The following is a 15,359-nucleotide window of genomic DNA, read 5'->3' as shown; positions in this document are numbered from 1 at the left end:
TCCTTTTTTGCCTTACATCATAAAGGATGTTATTAGAAGCTATAAGATTCTTCACCTTCTCTTTAAAATGTATGTATGCTTTTATGTGGAGGAGTGTGAGAGCAGAACCAAACATGGAGGAGGGCTATGTATTCTTCATTAAAAATATATTTCACAAAAGATTATAGTTTGTGTGGGAGGGAAATCGCTGCTTGTCTGTTGATTGCATTGTGCTTATTCCATATAAGAACTATTTGAGTTTAGTCAGGATAACCTCATTTTGATAATCTGATGACTGCTTCTGCAAGGAGAAGAGAATATAATTTCAAGGCTGCATGCTGATGGGCAATGGTAATTATTCTCTTTTTGGCAGAGTTTAGCATGGAATCTGCTTTGGTATTTTTATAACTACATATGCAAATCTTTTCTTCCAAACCTTTTTTTTTCTCTCCCCATGTGCAGAGCTTTTTGTAATCTTCAAGACTGTGAAATCCCAGAAGTGTAATATCTAATGATATCAGTGAATGATGATGTGTAAACCTAAGTTCGCGCAAAATCTTGGCTTGAAGTCTTCTTGTTAAAGCAGATCCTTTATTGCAAGTGAATTCCCCTGTATACTTGGTTTCTATGGAGACACTTTTATTACTTATGGATAATCAGACTGCTTGAATGTAGATGAGTGATTGGTGTATCGACTTTGGTCAGTGCAGCTGATAGGTTCCTGGTTAATATGTTATCCTTTAACTAAGGTTCCTATTATGTTGTAGGGCTTACAAGGGCGATGCAGACACCAAGCCTACCTAAAACACTAAGGTGATATGACACTTAATTTTACCTTCTTTTAGGTATGTTGCTCTGGTATTATGTAAGGGAAAAAAAACCCTCAAAATCACCTACAATTAGAATAATACCTAAGTGATAGTGTCAGAACAATTGAATGACCCTCTTATAAGGCTCATTTTGGGAGGTGAAAAAAATATTTCATTTGGTAAATGATTCTTCCACTTCTTACTAGGTAACTGGTACATTAATAGCATTGAAGGATTCCTTAGTTTTATGAATTCTTCTTAGTGATTATTCAAGTTCTAAAAAGTTTCATATCTTACTGTCATCATTTACAGGTGAAGATTATGAGGCCTCATAAACCAATAAACTTTAGACTCAAAACACATCATCTTGACAGTGGCTAAAGGACAAGTCCTCTCATTGGAGATGATCTGTTGGGGTTTAGGAGCTGGAAGGCTCTAACCTCGTATGTGTGATGTTAGGAGAGAGCCTGGTGATGCTCCGATAATGGAAACGCAACTGCTAATTAGTTAGGGCAATGTTTGCAGCTTTGCATGTGTTGTCTTAATCTTCCTGTGACAGAGGTTGGCAGCGTCCCTCAGTGACTGATGCATGGATCCACCATGAGGTACTCAGATTTCTACAACAAGATGCCATCATTTGAGTCAGCAGGGTAGAAGTCCCTGTTGAGTGGTGGCAAAGGGAAGGGCTTTCATAGAATAGGAGCCTGGGAGCTCAGGGATAGATGAAAAGCACTGTGTAGACAACGGTGGATGGAGATGGATGTGTTTGTAGTGGAAATATTTTATTCTACTCTTTTCACTTAGTCTGGAAGAAGATATATTTTCTATAAAAGAAAACTTCGTGTGGGTCTAACTATCCTGAAAGCAGGAGCTTAGAGGCCATTTTATTTTAAATGCAAGCAATGGGTCTCAGGTCCAGGAATTTTCATCAGAGGCATTCTTCTAACTTACTAAAGTTACATGATGCTATCTGATTGCCTCAAAACTAAAGGATGGCTAGGAATATCTTCTAAGCACATGTGTGGGGGAATTCTTGCATGTGTCAGGCGGGTTGCTGTAATTATCTACACTCATCTTCTCAAATTCACTTGCTGCAGAATTTTCTTTTTAAAATTTCCCCCTTTCCAAACCTTAGATTTTTTACTGGACATTAAAAGAATTCTTAACAGGGAGATTTATAGATATTTAAATAACTAATTGCCCACAAGTGCCTCATTTTCTGTAAAATCACAACCTGACTTTTGTGTGAACTAGGTAAGGTCATATTGAAAATGGTTTTCTTCTGTTATTTATTTAGTTTTATATGAATTGAGAGGTATTCATAAGACCATGTAGCATAGTCCAATAAATAATTTATCTTCCTCCTGGGGGAATAAGTTCAAGCAAAACCAGGAATATATATTACCAACTATGAAAAAGGATCTCTGCCTTTTTCACCATAAAGGATAAGATAAAAATCTCTGTCCTCAAGCAACTTGAGTCTAGTATGGGGAGAAGACTGCTTATGTCCCATGCCTGATCCAAACCGAGCACTAGAGGCATCAAGGATGACTGAGATTTGAGCCCCAGTGGCTAAGGAATGAGGGTCCCAGTAACAGAGAAAGTAAAGGAAAAACCATTGGGGCAAAGACAAATTTGATTTTATGGAACTGCTCTGTCCAGATAGGGTTATGAGGAACCTGTGGTTATAACTGTGGCTTTGAGTTGTGCCTGAGCATTGATGGGTGGGAGGAATCAAGATATAGAGCCCAGCTAGAGGCTGAACTTTGTCTGGACATTTGGTCAGAGTCAAAGCCATGTAGACTAAAGGGGAAGATTTGGGTCTGGGGTCTCAGTGGAATGGGTCAGTTTTCCCCATTTGTAATCAAGTGCTGAAGCAAACCTTTCTCTTTTAGGTGAAAGGCTGTCTTAGAGGAAGGGCACCAAATGACGTTAAAGGCGTAAAGCCCTCAGGCCTCAGAGAACCTGGACTTTGAAAGGCAAGTAATGATTCCTGAGAAAAGAGGCTTCTTTGTCATCAATGTAGGACACATTGGTGACTCTGATGGCAAAGGCTTGCCTGTCAATCCCACTTGAAGCTCAGTTGTCCCCACTGGGAGGGTCAAATTCCTCTCTGACCTTTGTTCCTTCTCATTGGAGTCTTTCTTTAAATTTTTTTTTATGAAGCTTCATCCTCCTGGAGCAGGGTTCAAGCTGTGGGTCTCTTAGCAAGAGTGCTGAGTTTGGGTCCTAGTGAAAATAAAGTATCTTGACATTCTCCTGTGTTTGTTGGTGGCAACTAGTCTCTGTTAGAGAGCAAACAAAAGGGGACTATAAGGGAGCTGAGTTTAGAACCCTTGGAAATACTTTTATTTGGGGGATAGGAAGAAAAATTGAACCTGATAAAGAGGAGCAGCAAGGAGGTAGGTGGAAGCCAAGAAGAGCGAAGTGATAGGAGAGATGGATTATAGGATTTCCTATTTTCATCAATTTCATTCATGCAGTATACATTGAGGATGTTCTAGCTGCCAGGCCCTGGGCTAGCTTCTATGGATACAATAGTGAACCAGACATCATCCTCGTCCGGAAAGAATTCATTGGAGGTGGAGCTCACAACCCAGGTGGCACTATTCAGTGGTTTTTGCTGGTATTGCCATGTAACCCAGGGAAACAGTCAAAGCAGCCTGTGGCGTGAGTCCCATTTGGAGGGGGGTGGGGCATGAGAAGAACAGGAGGAGTGCCCTGAGCAAAGAATTCAGAAGGCTGGTGAGGGTGTTGCTGAAAAGTCTGACTCTGTGGTCCAGGGTTGCCGAAAGAGCAAAAGTCAGATGGCCTGGGAAGGGACCTGAGATTAAGGGACTAGAAGTCTACACCAGGGTACAGTGCCTCCTCGGCAGCTGTGAGGAAGTGAAAAACATTTTGAGAAGGGAGTCTGGCACTAGCAAGTAGAGGTCTGAGTTTGAGATAGAGGAGAAAGAGAAGGTCCGAGAGAGTCATGGAATTAAATTTAGGGTATTAGTGGAGGGCTGAAGGATTGAGTGATTGGGCTGATTCTTATGGTAGCTCCTGTAACATTCTTCTGTAATATATTATTATCCCTTATGCTTAACATCATCCAAAAAAGATCCCCTACCTATGTTTCAACCACCACTACCTTAGAAAAGTTCTGCAATGTCACACCTAGTCTACTACAGCTTATTAGATGGTGTTCCTGACTCAAATTTCTCTGCCAGTGGTCAGTTCCTCATTTCACTGTAAGGCTCATCTTCCTAAAATACCGTTTTTAATGACTTACTGTGAAGATCTAAAACCTTTCCTGGCTCTCCATTGCCTACAACTTAAAGGATGTGCTTCTCCCTAAAATGAGAAATCTCCATTTTCACAAGACTTCATAATTTACCAAGAGCTTCTAAATACATAGTCTTACTGAATTGTTACAAAACCCTTATGGTGAACAGGACAGATGTTGCTGTCTTCTTAAATGTGTAAGTCACACAATAAAGGATCAGACAGCACCTGATAATGGGCCCAGCACCACACGGTTTATGAATGGCAAAGCCAGGAACAGAAGTCAGGTCTTCTGAGTTCAAATTTAAGGTGCTTTGTACCACACCCTGGTCTCCCCTTGCCTGTGGAACCTCATTTCCTTTCTCACCCTCTAGTTTCTGTAATTAGGATGATGAGGTGATGTGCCTCTAGTTCTAGCATCGTAAGGAGGCCTCTTGATGTCCCTCTAGTCGCTGGTCTGTCACAGCTCAAACATTGTGATCTAGAGCTGTCAACTGAGACACATTTGTGGACTGATTTCCCTTCAATAGGGAAAAGTCTGTGTTCTGCCAGGACATCTGGGGAGGCACAGACAACACTCTGTCCTTTCCTGATGTCATTCTCAGTGCCTGCTTGTCTCGTATGGAAGTTGGAGAGGGTTGCTGCTGACTTTGCACTGGATTATGGGATGGCTTTTGACCACAGCCAGGACCATCTCTTCCTCCGTTAACTGTTCTCTCCAAGAAGGAGGACCTCTGAAGCGTGCTTTGTATTTTTACCCAGAGCAATTAATGGTCTGAAAACTTGTTTATAAAAATGCATTCTCTTGTTTTACTGATTAATGTATAGATTTGTTACTATTTAGTAATGAGTAGTTCTGGAAAATATATAGAAGGATGTGGAGCTGTGTTTTGAACTACATATTAAAATCTGGAACATTTGTTAGCGATGCAATGATTAATGAGTCTGTGTTAACGTGATTTTAGAGTACACTCTGTTTTCATCGTTTTCTCATTGTACTGAAGCCAATATGATTGGGGGTTAACAGAGTTTGGGGAGATAATTTACTGCGTCAGAAGTTTAAATGACAACAAAAATATATGCCTGACAATTGTCTAGAATATCATGAATGGCCTCCACTCTTATAAAGACTGATGAAGGAAATATGTGCATGCAGATTAGTGAAATAATATATGTCAAGAGTGCTACCTTGTCCTGTGGGCTGCTCTTAGAGCTGGAGCTGCGCACACAGAGAGAATCCCAGCATCTGTTTGTGACCCTGCGTGCTTGAAGTTGGGTTTCCGGGATTAAGGAGTGCATCTTTCTCATGAGAAAGCTAAGAAAGAATAGTTGCAATACTTTTTTGTAAAATAATAATAATTAAAGGGACATGCTGATTTAAAATAATCAGGCATATGTGTACTCTATGAGCTTGTTAGTACACATGTTGGACTATACAATAAGGTGAATGATACTTAGGAAGACTAGCTTATATTCTATTCAAAGTATTAGCAATAATAAAAGACACCCACTTGTAATATATGATAAAGAGAAGAACAAAAATATTGCAAGTTGATATTTTTGTAGATATCTTTACTCCATCTTTTAAAATGCAGATGCCATGCCACATATCCTGTGATGACATTTTTCAAAGTACTTAGCCATTTTGTAGTTTGCCACATTATTCACATTATTCCTACCTTGTTGAATGACTTTTGCTATCAGTGGCACTCTGCTGAAAGTCATTGTAACTTGCTCTGGTGCTATGTGCTCTTTAGTGCTGCCCCTGTGGCCCACGCTTCCCCATTCTTGGCCCAACAAATGCAGGTTCTCATCACTCTGGAGCTATAGACCACAGAGTCTGTTCATCAACATTCCTCAAATTCACGTAATCTTTACTAATGTCTCAAGTTCGTCACCTCCCGTACATCTTGCCAAAGCCCGTGGTCATTCTGTGTCTTCATATTTTCAACTCTTAATAGCATTTGGAATAGTTGACCGTCATGCCTTCCTTCATGCAATGCTTGGTTCTCCCCGCTTCCATGCACCACCTCGTTGGGAGGCATTTCTCCCACTGCCTCTTCTCAGTCTCCTTTGCCAGCCTTCCCCTAAGTGTTGTTGTCCCCTCCTGCTCTGGTCTCAATCCCTTTATCTTCTTTATCTAAATGCTCTTTCTAGGAGATAGCAATAATCACATGGTTTCAAATACCATGCATATGCTGATAATTTTCAGAATTTTATAGCCACAAATGCATCTTTTCCTGAGTTCTCAACTTAAATACTTCCTTAATACTTGCACTTGGCTGTCCTACGGGTTTGTCAAAGTTATGATAGTCAAAGGGGAGCTATCAGAGTCCTTCTGGCCACACATTGGCCTAGTGTGTTCACCCCCCTCCCTGACGCTGCTCGGAGTCACCTGTTAAGTATACATTATATAATGCATTCCCTTCCTCAAAATTTTACAATGAATTTTCCTTGCCCTTAGAATAAAATCTAAGCTGTTCAGGCCGGCAGCACGTCCTTCTCCACATGCTCATCCCTTATTAGGCTCCAACCTTGTTGGCCTTCATGCTGTTCTTGAAATTTGCTAAGTTGTTCCCATCTTGGTCTTTGCTGTTACTGTTTTTCCTGTTTAGAATGTTCTTTACCCCCATCTTCTCAGGTATGGCTCCTTCTTGTTCAAGTCTCAGCTCAAATGTCACTTCTTTCAACAGGACGTTTGTGACTCAGGCTTGAGTGATTTCTTCCCTTCATCTCCAGTTCACCTTTTATCATATTTTCTTCCTAGAACTTATCAGAGCCTGAAATGATCAATTTAATTGTTTATGTGGGGTTTTCTTTTTTCTTTTTTTTGGTCTGTTTCCACACTCCCGCCCGCTCCCCGCCCATGGACTTGCTGAGGTCAATGACATTTTGTCACTCACCCTTGCGTCTCAGTGCTTAGTAGAGTATATAGTACTTCAAAGTATTTGTTGATATATTCACCACCTTAAGCCTGGTCTCCTTATCTATAAAACAAAGGTGTTAGGACAGGTGACCTCTGAACCTGTCCCACCTAGATAGTTTTAATTCTTATCACATCTCCAGCTCTCTGATCAGTCCGGTTGACCTCCTTAATGTCCTGTAAATGGGTTGTGTTTTTTCAGGTTCTCAGGCCTTTGTTTATTCTATTCTCTCCCTAGTGTCTTTCCTTCTCTTCCACGCTAACCAAATTCCTTAAAGATTTTCCTTCTTCTCCTTTTGTCTATACACCTCAGAGGGGAATGTGATCATTTTATGTATACATGTCTTGCTTGTGCTTGATGGTTAGCTCCTAAGCATGGAGCTATGATTTATAGTTATAAGTCTTGAATCCCGATAGCAGCTGTTACGGTGCAAGCAGATCGGGGGAACTCAGTATATCCCTTATAATTCAATAATAAGGGCATGATGGCTTTCAAAAACATTGCTTTCAGAACGAGAATGTTTGCACTATTTTACTCATTTACATGGGACAAAATACATTTTTAAAAATCAAACAGGTATATCATTATTAAGCCCAAAATGGAGGGGGAAATGTGAAAAAAAAATTCAGACTTAGGATGACATGGTTTTTTGCAGACATTTGTAAGCAGTCTTATCAAATAATTTTTTATAAAAATATATTCATAGATGGAACTGAGCAGAGAAATATGCGGACATTGTTTTTCTAATTCATTTGGGTTAAAGCTTGAGTTGGGGTTTTAACTTCATTTGGTTTGTTCAGGTATTTGGAATTTAGAGAAGCTCTATGAAAATATCCCACCTACACATTTTGGATATCCTCTTCCTGCTTGTCTTTAGAACAGCTTGGTTCTTTTAATAGCAATGGCTGAGTGGAGGGGAACCATTTGTAGTGGGTAAATTTAAGTACAGTATGTCCTCCTGTTCTAAGTGAAAGGCATGCTAACTGCTTAGGGATTGGTGCAAATATGTTTTCTTTTTTTGCTGTTGGTCAGATTTCTGAAAACACAGTGTTTTAGAAGGACATTACTCATTCCTCACACAAGTAGAAGAATTACTGGTCAATTTTAAAAAAATTCAGGAGCTGGGAACACCTCATCTATTCTTGAGTTATTATCATCCTTTCAGAGGCTGTTCTTAAAACGTCCACGGGCTAGCTCGGAAGGGCTAGTGTTGAGGACAATCACAGCTTTGTTTCTTCACTTACTGTGTGACCCTAATGCTATATGATTATGCTTAAGTCAGTATACACAAATGGTTAATTCCTCTTAATCCAGGGTACCTGGGACATATGCGCTCGAAATGAAGAGTAACCATATATTCCATTCATGGATTAACTGTTTTCAAAGAATTCAGTCAAATACACTTACAGTATTTTTTTATGTTTAATAACATTAAAGGCACGTAGTGGCTCATGGTAATCACTGTGCACATCAATTATTTGTGAATAGTATTGTCATTCTAAATAATGCCAGTGATTGGATTCTCAGTCTATCCCAGAATTTGCTGTTTTGCCTAAACAGCTTTTTTTCAAGGAGGCATCTATTTCTTTTGCAAAACTAGAGATGAGAAAAAAGTCTGCTTCTATAAATATCTTGTTTGGGGTCAAGCCACCCCCTCTTTTTCCCTCTAGTGAGTAGATGTGAAGGATTTCGCAAAAGGTTGGTGTAGTTTTGCATGGGAGAGCTGGGAGAGCACGTGTTAGGTACACTGCTGAGGACTGAAGGCAGGTCAGTCTTGATTCTGTGTTTCTGTGCAGCAGCCTCACGCCATTGTCTGAGCTGCATGGTGTCTGGAAGGAAGCCTTGTAATGCTTTAGTATTGGCATTGCAAATCCTTTCTGTTAGGGGAACGTTGCTGATATGGTGTGTCTTATGCCTGCTGGTGTGACCTTGTTAGATCCTGTGGAGAATTAACATCTATAGAAGTTGGGATTGGGGAGACTGGAAATATAGAGAAATAGTGGTGCCTTAGTCAAAAAGGCTGGGAACTATGGGAATAATATATTGAAAAATATCAAATGGGAAATTTATGAACTGTAAGAAACCCAGTTTTGCATGAAATCTTACTTTAACTCTCAAAATTGGCCGTAAAAGGACTAACTTCAATTGCAGGAAGGGGGTAAATATTTAATTCAAACCTCCGTGTTTCGATAAATCGCAGTACCTCCTTAGTTTTGGTTAGGTAGGGTGACTTGGACTTTTTCCTTTCATTTTCAGGTAAAGATGTGAATGCTGTTTAAACGTGTTTCACTGAGTAGTGCCGTGATTTTCACCAATCATTTATTGAAAAGAAAAAAGATGTCATCAATTTGTATTTTAAAATAAAGCGAGTTTGAAAGGTTTTATGAAATCACTGTCCATTTTGATTAGGTTTTGCCAGTAGCTGCCTGCACTTAGGCTTTGTTCTTGGTTAGTCATAACTGTTTAGGAAAGATTGCTGCTTTTTGGAAATGGTCCCAAAGACTCATTGTTCCAGACATCGGACATCCTTATGTTATTCAGGTCCTACAGTACTTGGTCTAAAACAGATTAATTACTAATCTCTCAGTGAATAATTAACCATTTGACTTGTTCCCAAGTTATATACTCACTGGGTTAGAAATGATTTCCCAAACTGCTGAAGATAGGGGAAGGTTATTCCTGGTTTCACAATGTCCCCATTGTTACCAACTTGTGTGTATGTGTGAGAGACATCAGCTGATACCTACGCACTGGTCCAGCTACTCAATCAAACCACTTCCTGGGGTTTTCTCGGGTAATGGCAGTGATTCAGAAGATACCACAGCAGTTTTAAAGGGCTGCTCGCTGCGTGTTACTCTGGGCCTGAATGACTGAGAGCTGTCAAATTCAAAAGGAGCATTTTGGTTGCAATGCCCTTAAATCTGCAGCTTACTTTTGCTCAAAGTTGCATTTCAGCTGGGTTTAGGGCTGCTTGGCTGTGTGCTTTCAACAATACATATTTTAAGACGACTCATTTCATAGTAGTGGGCTATCAGCTGAATTTCCGGTCATTAGCCACTCTGTGCCTGGGTGGAGTTCCCACCATGGACAAAGTCCTGTGTTAGGCTTGGGGCAGACAGGCGAAGGTAAGTCACATGTGGCTGCCTTCAAGGGGTAGCGTGGTAGTAACTGCGGAGATGAGAGCTCACCGTGAAGGGGGTCGAATGAGGCGTTAATGCAAACATATGCAATTGTACTTTCATAAATACGTGTTTCTATGCTTTTCGCTTCTGAATCTATTCACACAGTGTGTTCCATAAGGTTAAATTTGTATTTTTAGGATTTTATCATATTAAAATGCACAGAGAACTATTTTTTTAAAGTTTTGCTTTGTTTTGCTTTATTATCTTTCTTAGAAGAAATAAGAATTTCAAAATTATTTTGGAATCACAGCAGATGTGTTCTGTTCAGGCCCTCCAGTTGCTCCACAATTGCGTTTTTGGCCATGGAGTGACCAGTTTAAATTTGGGAATTTAAGACGCTAGTTCTCCCCTTGGATGTTCTGACAGTTGACTTGCCTTTTTCCTTCTGATCCTTGCACATCTTCTCCTTTCCTCGTGGCTGGATGATGTCAACCTAATGAGACAGTGAATATGGAAATCCTCTCTGTAAGCTGTGAGGTGTCGTCAATCAGCACGTGTCAGCGTGATTATCATTGTCACTACTGTTTTCACGTATTCACTGCTTTCTGTTCCCTCACTACACATGCCCATGATTCACTTCTGCAACGTCAGAGATTTTCTCTTTGGAGAAACTACTTTCTTCTTGAGCTTAAGAAAATTTGGTTCACTGATGGACCTTGTCTTGGGCAAAAAGCTGATTTCGCCTGCCCTGCCATCTGTGTCCTGACTGAGGGCAGTTCCTGAGTCAGGCACAGGAGGTGACGGAGAGGTTTATGGAGGGAAAAGATTCAGGGTGTTTGTATTGTGGGGTGACTGTGCATTGTCTGGCTATCCGTGCGTTGGAAGGCTCCCTTTACAAAAACTGATATTCGGTCGTATAAATAAATTTATTTTTAAAGTGAGAAATTCTTCTCGGTAGTGGTTAAGAGTGTGGGCTCTGGAATTAAATCGTCATACCTCTTGTTCTTCTCCCCTTCTAACTGGGTGAAAATTGGGCAAGTTTTTCTCTGTGTGCCTCAGTTTTTTCTATATTTTAAAATAAGGGTAATTTTATTACATGGCAGGGCTTTTGTGAAGTTTGTTTTTTAAATTTAATTTAATTTTAATTTTTTAAAAAAGATTTATTTATTTATTTGAGAGAGAGAGGGCGTACATGAGTGGGTGTACAAAAGGAAGAGGGAGAGAGAATCTCAAGGGACTCTGCTGTGAGCTCAGAGCCCGACCCGGGGCTTGATCTCACTACCCTGAGAGCATGACCTGAAAGGAAACCAAGAGTTGGAAACTCAACCGACTGCATCGCCCAGGCGCCCTTTTGTGAAGTTTAAGAGGAAAAATGAATCTGAAGCAGTGTGCACTCATCTAGGTTCAAAGAGGAGCTAGAAGTCTATATTGAAGGGATGAAATGGACCATCTCTTACACTGTTTAAGGTTCTGTTTAATGGAATTTGGTTGATTTTGATAATATGTCTCTCAAGAGGAGGAGAAAGGGAGCAGGGAGGGTGGTTAGAGAGAGAGAAGAATGCATGAAGAAGAACAAAGTAGGTGCTGTGCTATAGTGACCCTTCTTAGGAACAAACACATGCCTTATGGGGCTTGGTGGTGTGAAAAGGTCTTCTGTGTACATTTCACCTCATCTTCACAACAACCCCGTTTTACAGATATGGGAATTGTGCCTCAGAGACACTCAGTGACTGGCTCATAGATAAGCAGCCAGTGAGGGGTACGGTCAGGTCGGAGGAGCGGACCTCCTGAACTCAGGTGGTAACTTCCTTTCTTCTGATGCATGGTTCCTTCTCTGCTACACAATAATGTTCATATTTATATTAACCTTGGTGCTGAATCCCAAAGGAGCAAAGGGTGCTATGCTGTCACAGATACCCCGAGGGGTACTGGTGGGGACCTAGGGACCTCCTTCTGTGGTACTGAGTGCACTAACCTGCAGCTGTTCGGGGCTGGCCTTGCCACTGTGGCTGGGAGGCTTTAAGCGTCCCCTACTCTTTCTGGCCTTGGAGTGAAGACTGTGTTTCATCTCTCTGAAGGGCTGTTTCAGATCAGTGTTCTGGGGGAGAAATCATCAGTCTTTCCTTTCTGCTAGGAAGGAAGGTAATGAACACCTGTTCACTGATTGAATACATAGGCTACAAGATTAGTGTGAATGTACTTTTAACTCAGGCCTTTTTGGGATTACTGTGTTGATAAACTTGAAGTTATAAAGTAAAGCTACTAACATATATAATCAAACCTTAGCTTGATTTAAGTAAGTCTTCTGATTGTGATTCACGTGTACATTTTACAATGCTGGTTGTCATATAATGTAGTTTGTCGTATTAAAAATCACGTGATCAGAGAAAATTCAGTGTTGTGCTTCAGCATTTTACAAATATTGGAAACAAATTTTAAAGTTGGAAGAATTATTTCATGCATGTTAACAACTAAAGATTAAATTGATTTTAGTATTATATTTGAATGCAAGTTTTTATGAAATCATTTTCTACTCTGAATGAAGAATTTGTATATAGTTGCTATATTTTTAGCAAATAAATACATTTGTTTTATGCATTAAAATTTTGATTAGCCATGATACAACTTTTTTTTTCTTTTGTCTATGAGCACTTTATTTTTCAGAAAAGAGGTAAGTAACAGTGACGCTTTTGAAGCCACATCTAGGCTAGGGTTGCTTAGCCTTGGTACTTTTGACATTTGGGTCTGGGCAATTCTTTGTTGTGGAGAATCTATTTTGTGCATTGTAGGGTGTTTAGTAGTGTTCCTGGCTGCTACCAGGTAGATACCAGTAGTATCCCCTGTACTCAGTCCTAACAACCAAAAATGTCTCCAGACATTGCCAAATGTCCCCAAGGGAGCAAAATCATCCTGGGTTGTGAACCACTGATCTAGGATTTTTGACATATATTCAAATCTTCTGCATCTAGTAAATCTGGATTATTCTATGATTTTGAATAGATGTTCAGAATGACACCAAGGAGGAGAAAATACTACAGAGGCAATAGATTGTACTTATACATTATGAAAAAATAAGATTTTTCGACAAAATGGGTTGAGATGTTTTCTGATTAACAGTTATCATAACAAATCCAATTAACCAGAATTTCAAACATCTGGGTGAACATTTTATCTCCTCATTTTCTTTCAAAATAGATATAGCCCCTTGATTCTGAATTAATTTATAACCATGGCTTGATAGTGTTTTTTGAAAACTGCAAATAAATGGAAATGATAATATGATCTGCCACATATTAAATGCTGTCTCTGATTAGAACATTCTGTGTGTTCCTCTTGTACCTACTGAAAGGCTTAACTGCCTTTGCAGGTGAGCATCTGCCTCAATGAAGTAAGAGTCCAAAAAGTGCTGAGGTTTGGTTTTCTAAGTCACTTTATGGTCTTTTTAGAGGCTGTTTTAGCATAAGGAGACAGAGAGATACACCTGGTTATTAGCTGCCATGGAGAAACAGACATTTCACTTGGCCCAGGAACTAAGGAGCTGCTTTGTAAAGTGTGTTTTGCCAACAATAGAACATATCTTTATTCTGTGAACCATGGGCTGAAGCTTTAGCCAATCAGAGGAAGGGATTTAGTGTATGGTAAAAGGAAGTATTTGCTTTGTTATTGTAGTACATGGCCTCTTGCCATCTTTGATAAAGGATTGAAGTGTTGCGCACCCAAAGTCTGCTACCCTCTTGACCCCTCATCCATCATCAGCTGCACCGTGAGGTTAAGTGAACTGTAGCTCAGTAGGGTAACTATTGTTTAAGCACTGTGTCACTCTTAAAAACGGAAATTTCTGACACAGCAGTCTTGCAATGTGATGTCTTTCCAGTTTTAAGATGATAGACATATGTTTCCTTTCTGGTGCTAATCTGTGCCAGGTTAGTGGTATAAAACGATAATATAGAATGCTTGGAACTGGCTTGTTCAGATGGGGGACTCTGAGACCGCTGGGAATTTCTTTTTCTTTTTAAAAATAAGGACGTCTACAAAAACAAGCAGCTTGTTGTCGCACAACATTTCAAGAACTTCACATGGGATCCTATTGGAATTTTCATTGTCTTAAAAACACTGGGCTGCTTTCCAACTCTTGCATGCTACTCCTTCACTGTTAATGTTTTAATTATTGAAAGCAGGTAGTTGTCCACATGTTTTCTAAGTAACTGATGGCACATACTGGTTCTTTCATGTCTTTTATTTATTAATTTTTTTCTGCCTAGTTTGGGAACGCTTTAGAAGAGCTATGTCCAGTATTCGAGGCTTTCTGTCATTTAATCTCGATCCTGCTGCCATGTACTCACACAAGCAGAGTAATGGATCAGCTGCAGCTGTTGCTGACCCAAGCTGTCACAGAAGTGGGCAGAGGAAGAATCAGGGAAGATGTGTTCAGGTTCTGGGTATCAAAAGCATATCTGTTGCAATCAATCTGGGATGACAACAACTGGCTTGTAGAAGGCAGTTCAAGCCAGATATTTCTTTTATCTTTGACCAAATGTACAGAAGGTAGATGCCATAGTGATAAATACCACTGATAGCTAATAACAAAGTGGTTGAACGTATACAGTTGCCTGACTTGTATAAGAAACACTCATGAATGGGTAGTGTTTGTTAGTTTTGGCTGTAGCCTTTCTGTCAAGTTGTAAACATAAAGCTTGATTCTTAATAGCATGCAAAGTTTTAAAAAAAGAGAAATGAAAATCTGTAATAGCAAAAGAGTAAAACGGTTGTTTTCTGATATAAGCAGGCAGTGGTGCTCTCTAATTAAGTGTATTTGGATTAAAATAAATATTTACACCCAGGCATATATCCAGCTCTTATTAGAGGAATACTAACACAACACTTACCAGAGCGGGTTAGAAATACGGGAGTCAGTATAGCCCTACCTAAATTTCCTCATAACCCACTGGATCTCCTTATTCCCCATGTTCCATATTCCCCCATTCTCCAGTTTACCATGGGGCAGGGAAGAGAACTAAGAATCCCCATCAAAAAATTGTGGCTCAGGGGCGCCTGGGTGGCTCAGTCCCACTCTTGGTTTGGGCTCAGGCCATGATCTCAGGGTCGTGAGATCAAGCCCCACATTGGCTCTGGGCTCAGCGTTGAGTCGGTTTGAGATTTCTCCCTCTGCCCCTCTCTCTGTTCTAAAATAAATAAATAAATAAATAAATAAATAAATAAATAAATAAATCCTTCAAAAAATCGTAGCTCAATTTTCA

General features: G+C 40.0%; 1 protein-coding gene across 8 annotated transcripts in view; it reads left to right on the top strand.

Moving 5' to 3' along the window:
* Nucleotides 1-15,359, top strand: part of HIVEP2 (HIVEP zinc finger 2) — a 206,910-nt gene that overhangs the window by 66,153 nt on the left and 125,398 nt on the right. For 4 of the 8 annotated variants that reach the window (XM_087865532.1, XM_087865530.1, XM_087865536.1 and 1 more), the window contains exon 2: nucleotides 2,684-2,767. The exons of the other annotated variants lie outside the window; for them this stretch is intronic. The gene's annotated coding sequence lies outside the window, so the exon portion shown is untranslated. The remainder of the gene's footprint in view (nucleotides 1-2,683; nucleotides 2,768-15,359) is intronic. 8 annotated transcript variants of the gene reach the window in all.

The sequence above is a fragment of the Ursus americanus genome, chromosome 11 (assembly GCF_024610735.1).
Source record: "Ursus americanus isolate L20-20 chromosome 11, mUrsAme1.1.p, whole genome shotgun sequence".
Taxonomy (NCBI): Eukaryota; Metazoa; Chordata; class Mammalia; order Carnivora; family Ursidae; genus Ursus; species Ursus americanus.
Note: the sequence above shows the minus strand (reverse complement) of the source record. Positions and strands in the feature narration are given on the sequence as shown.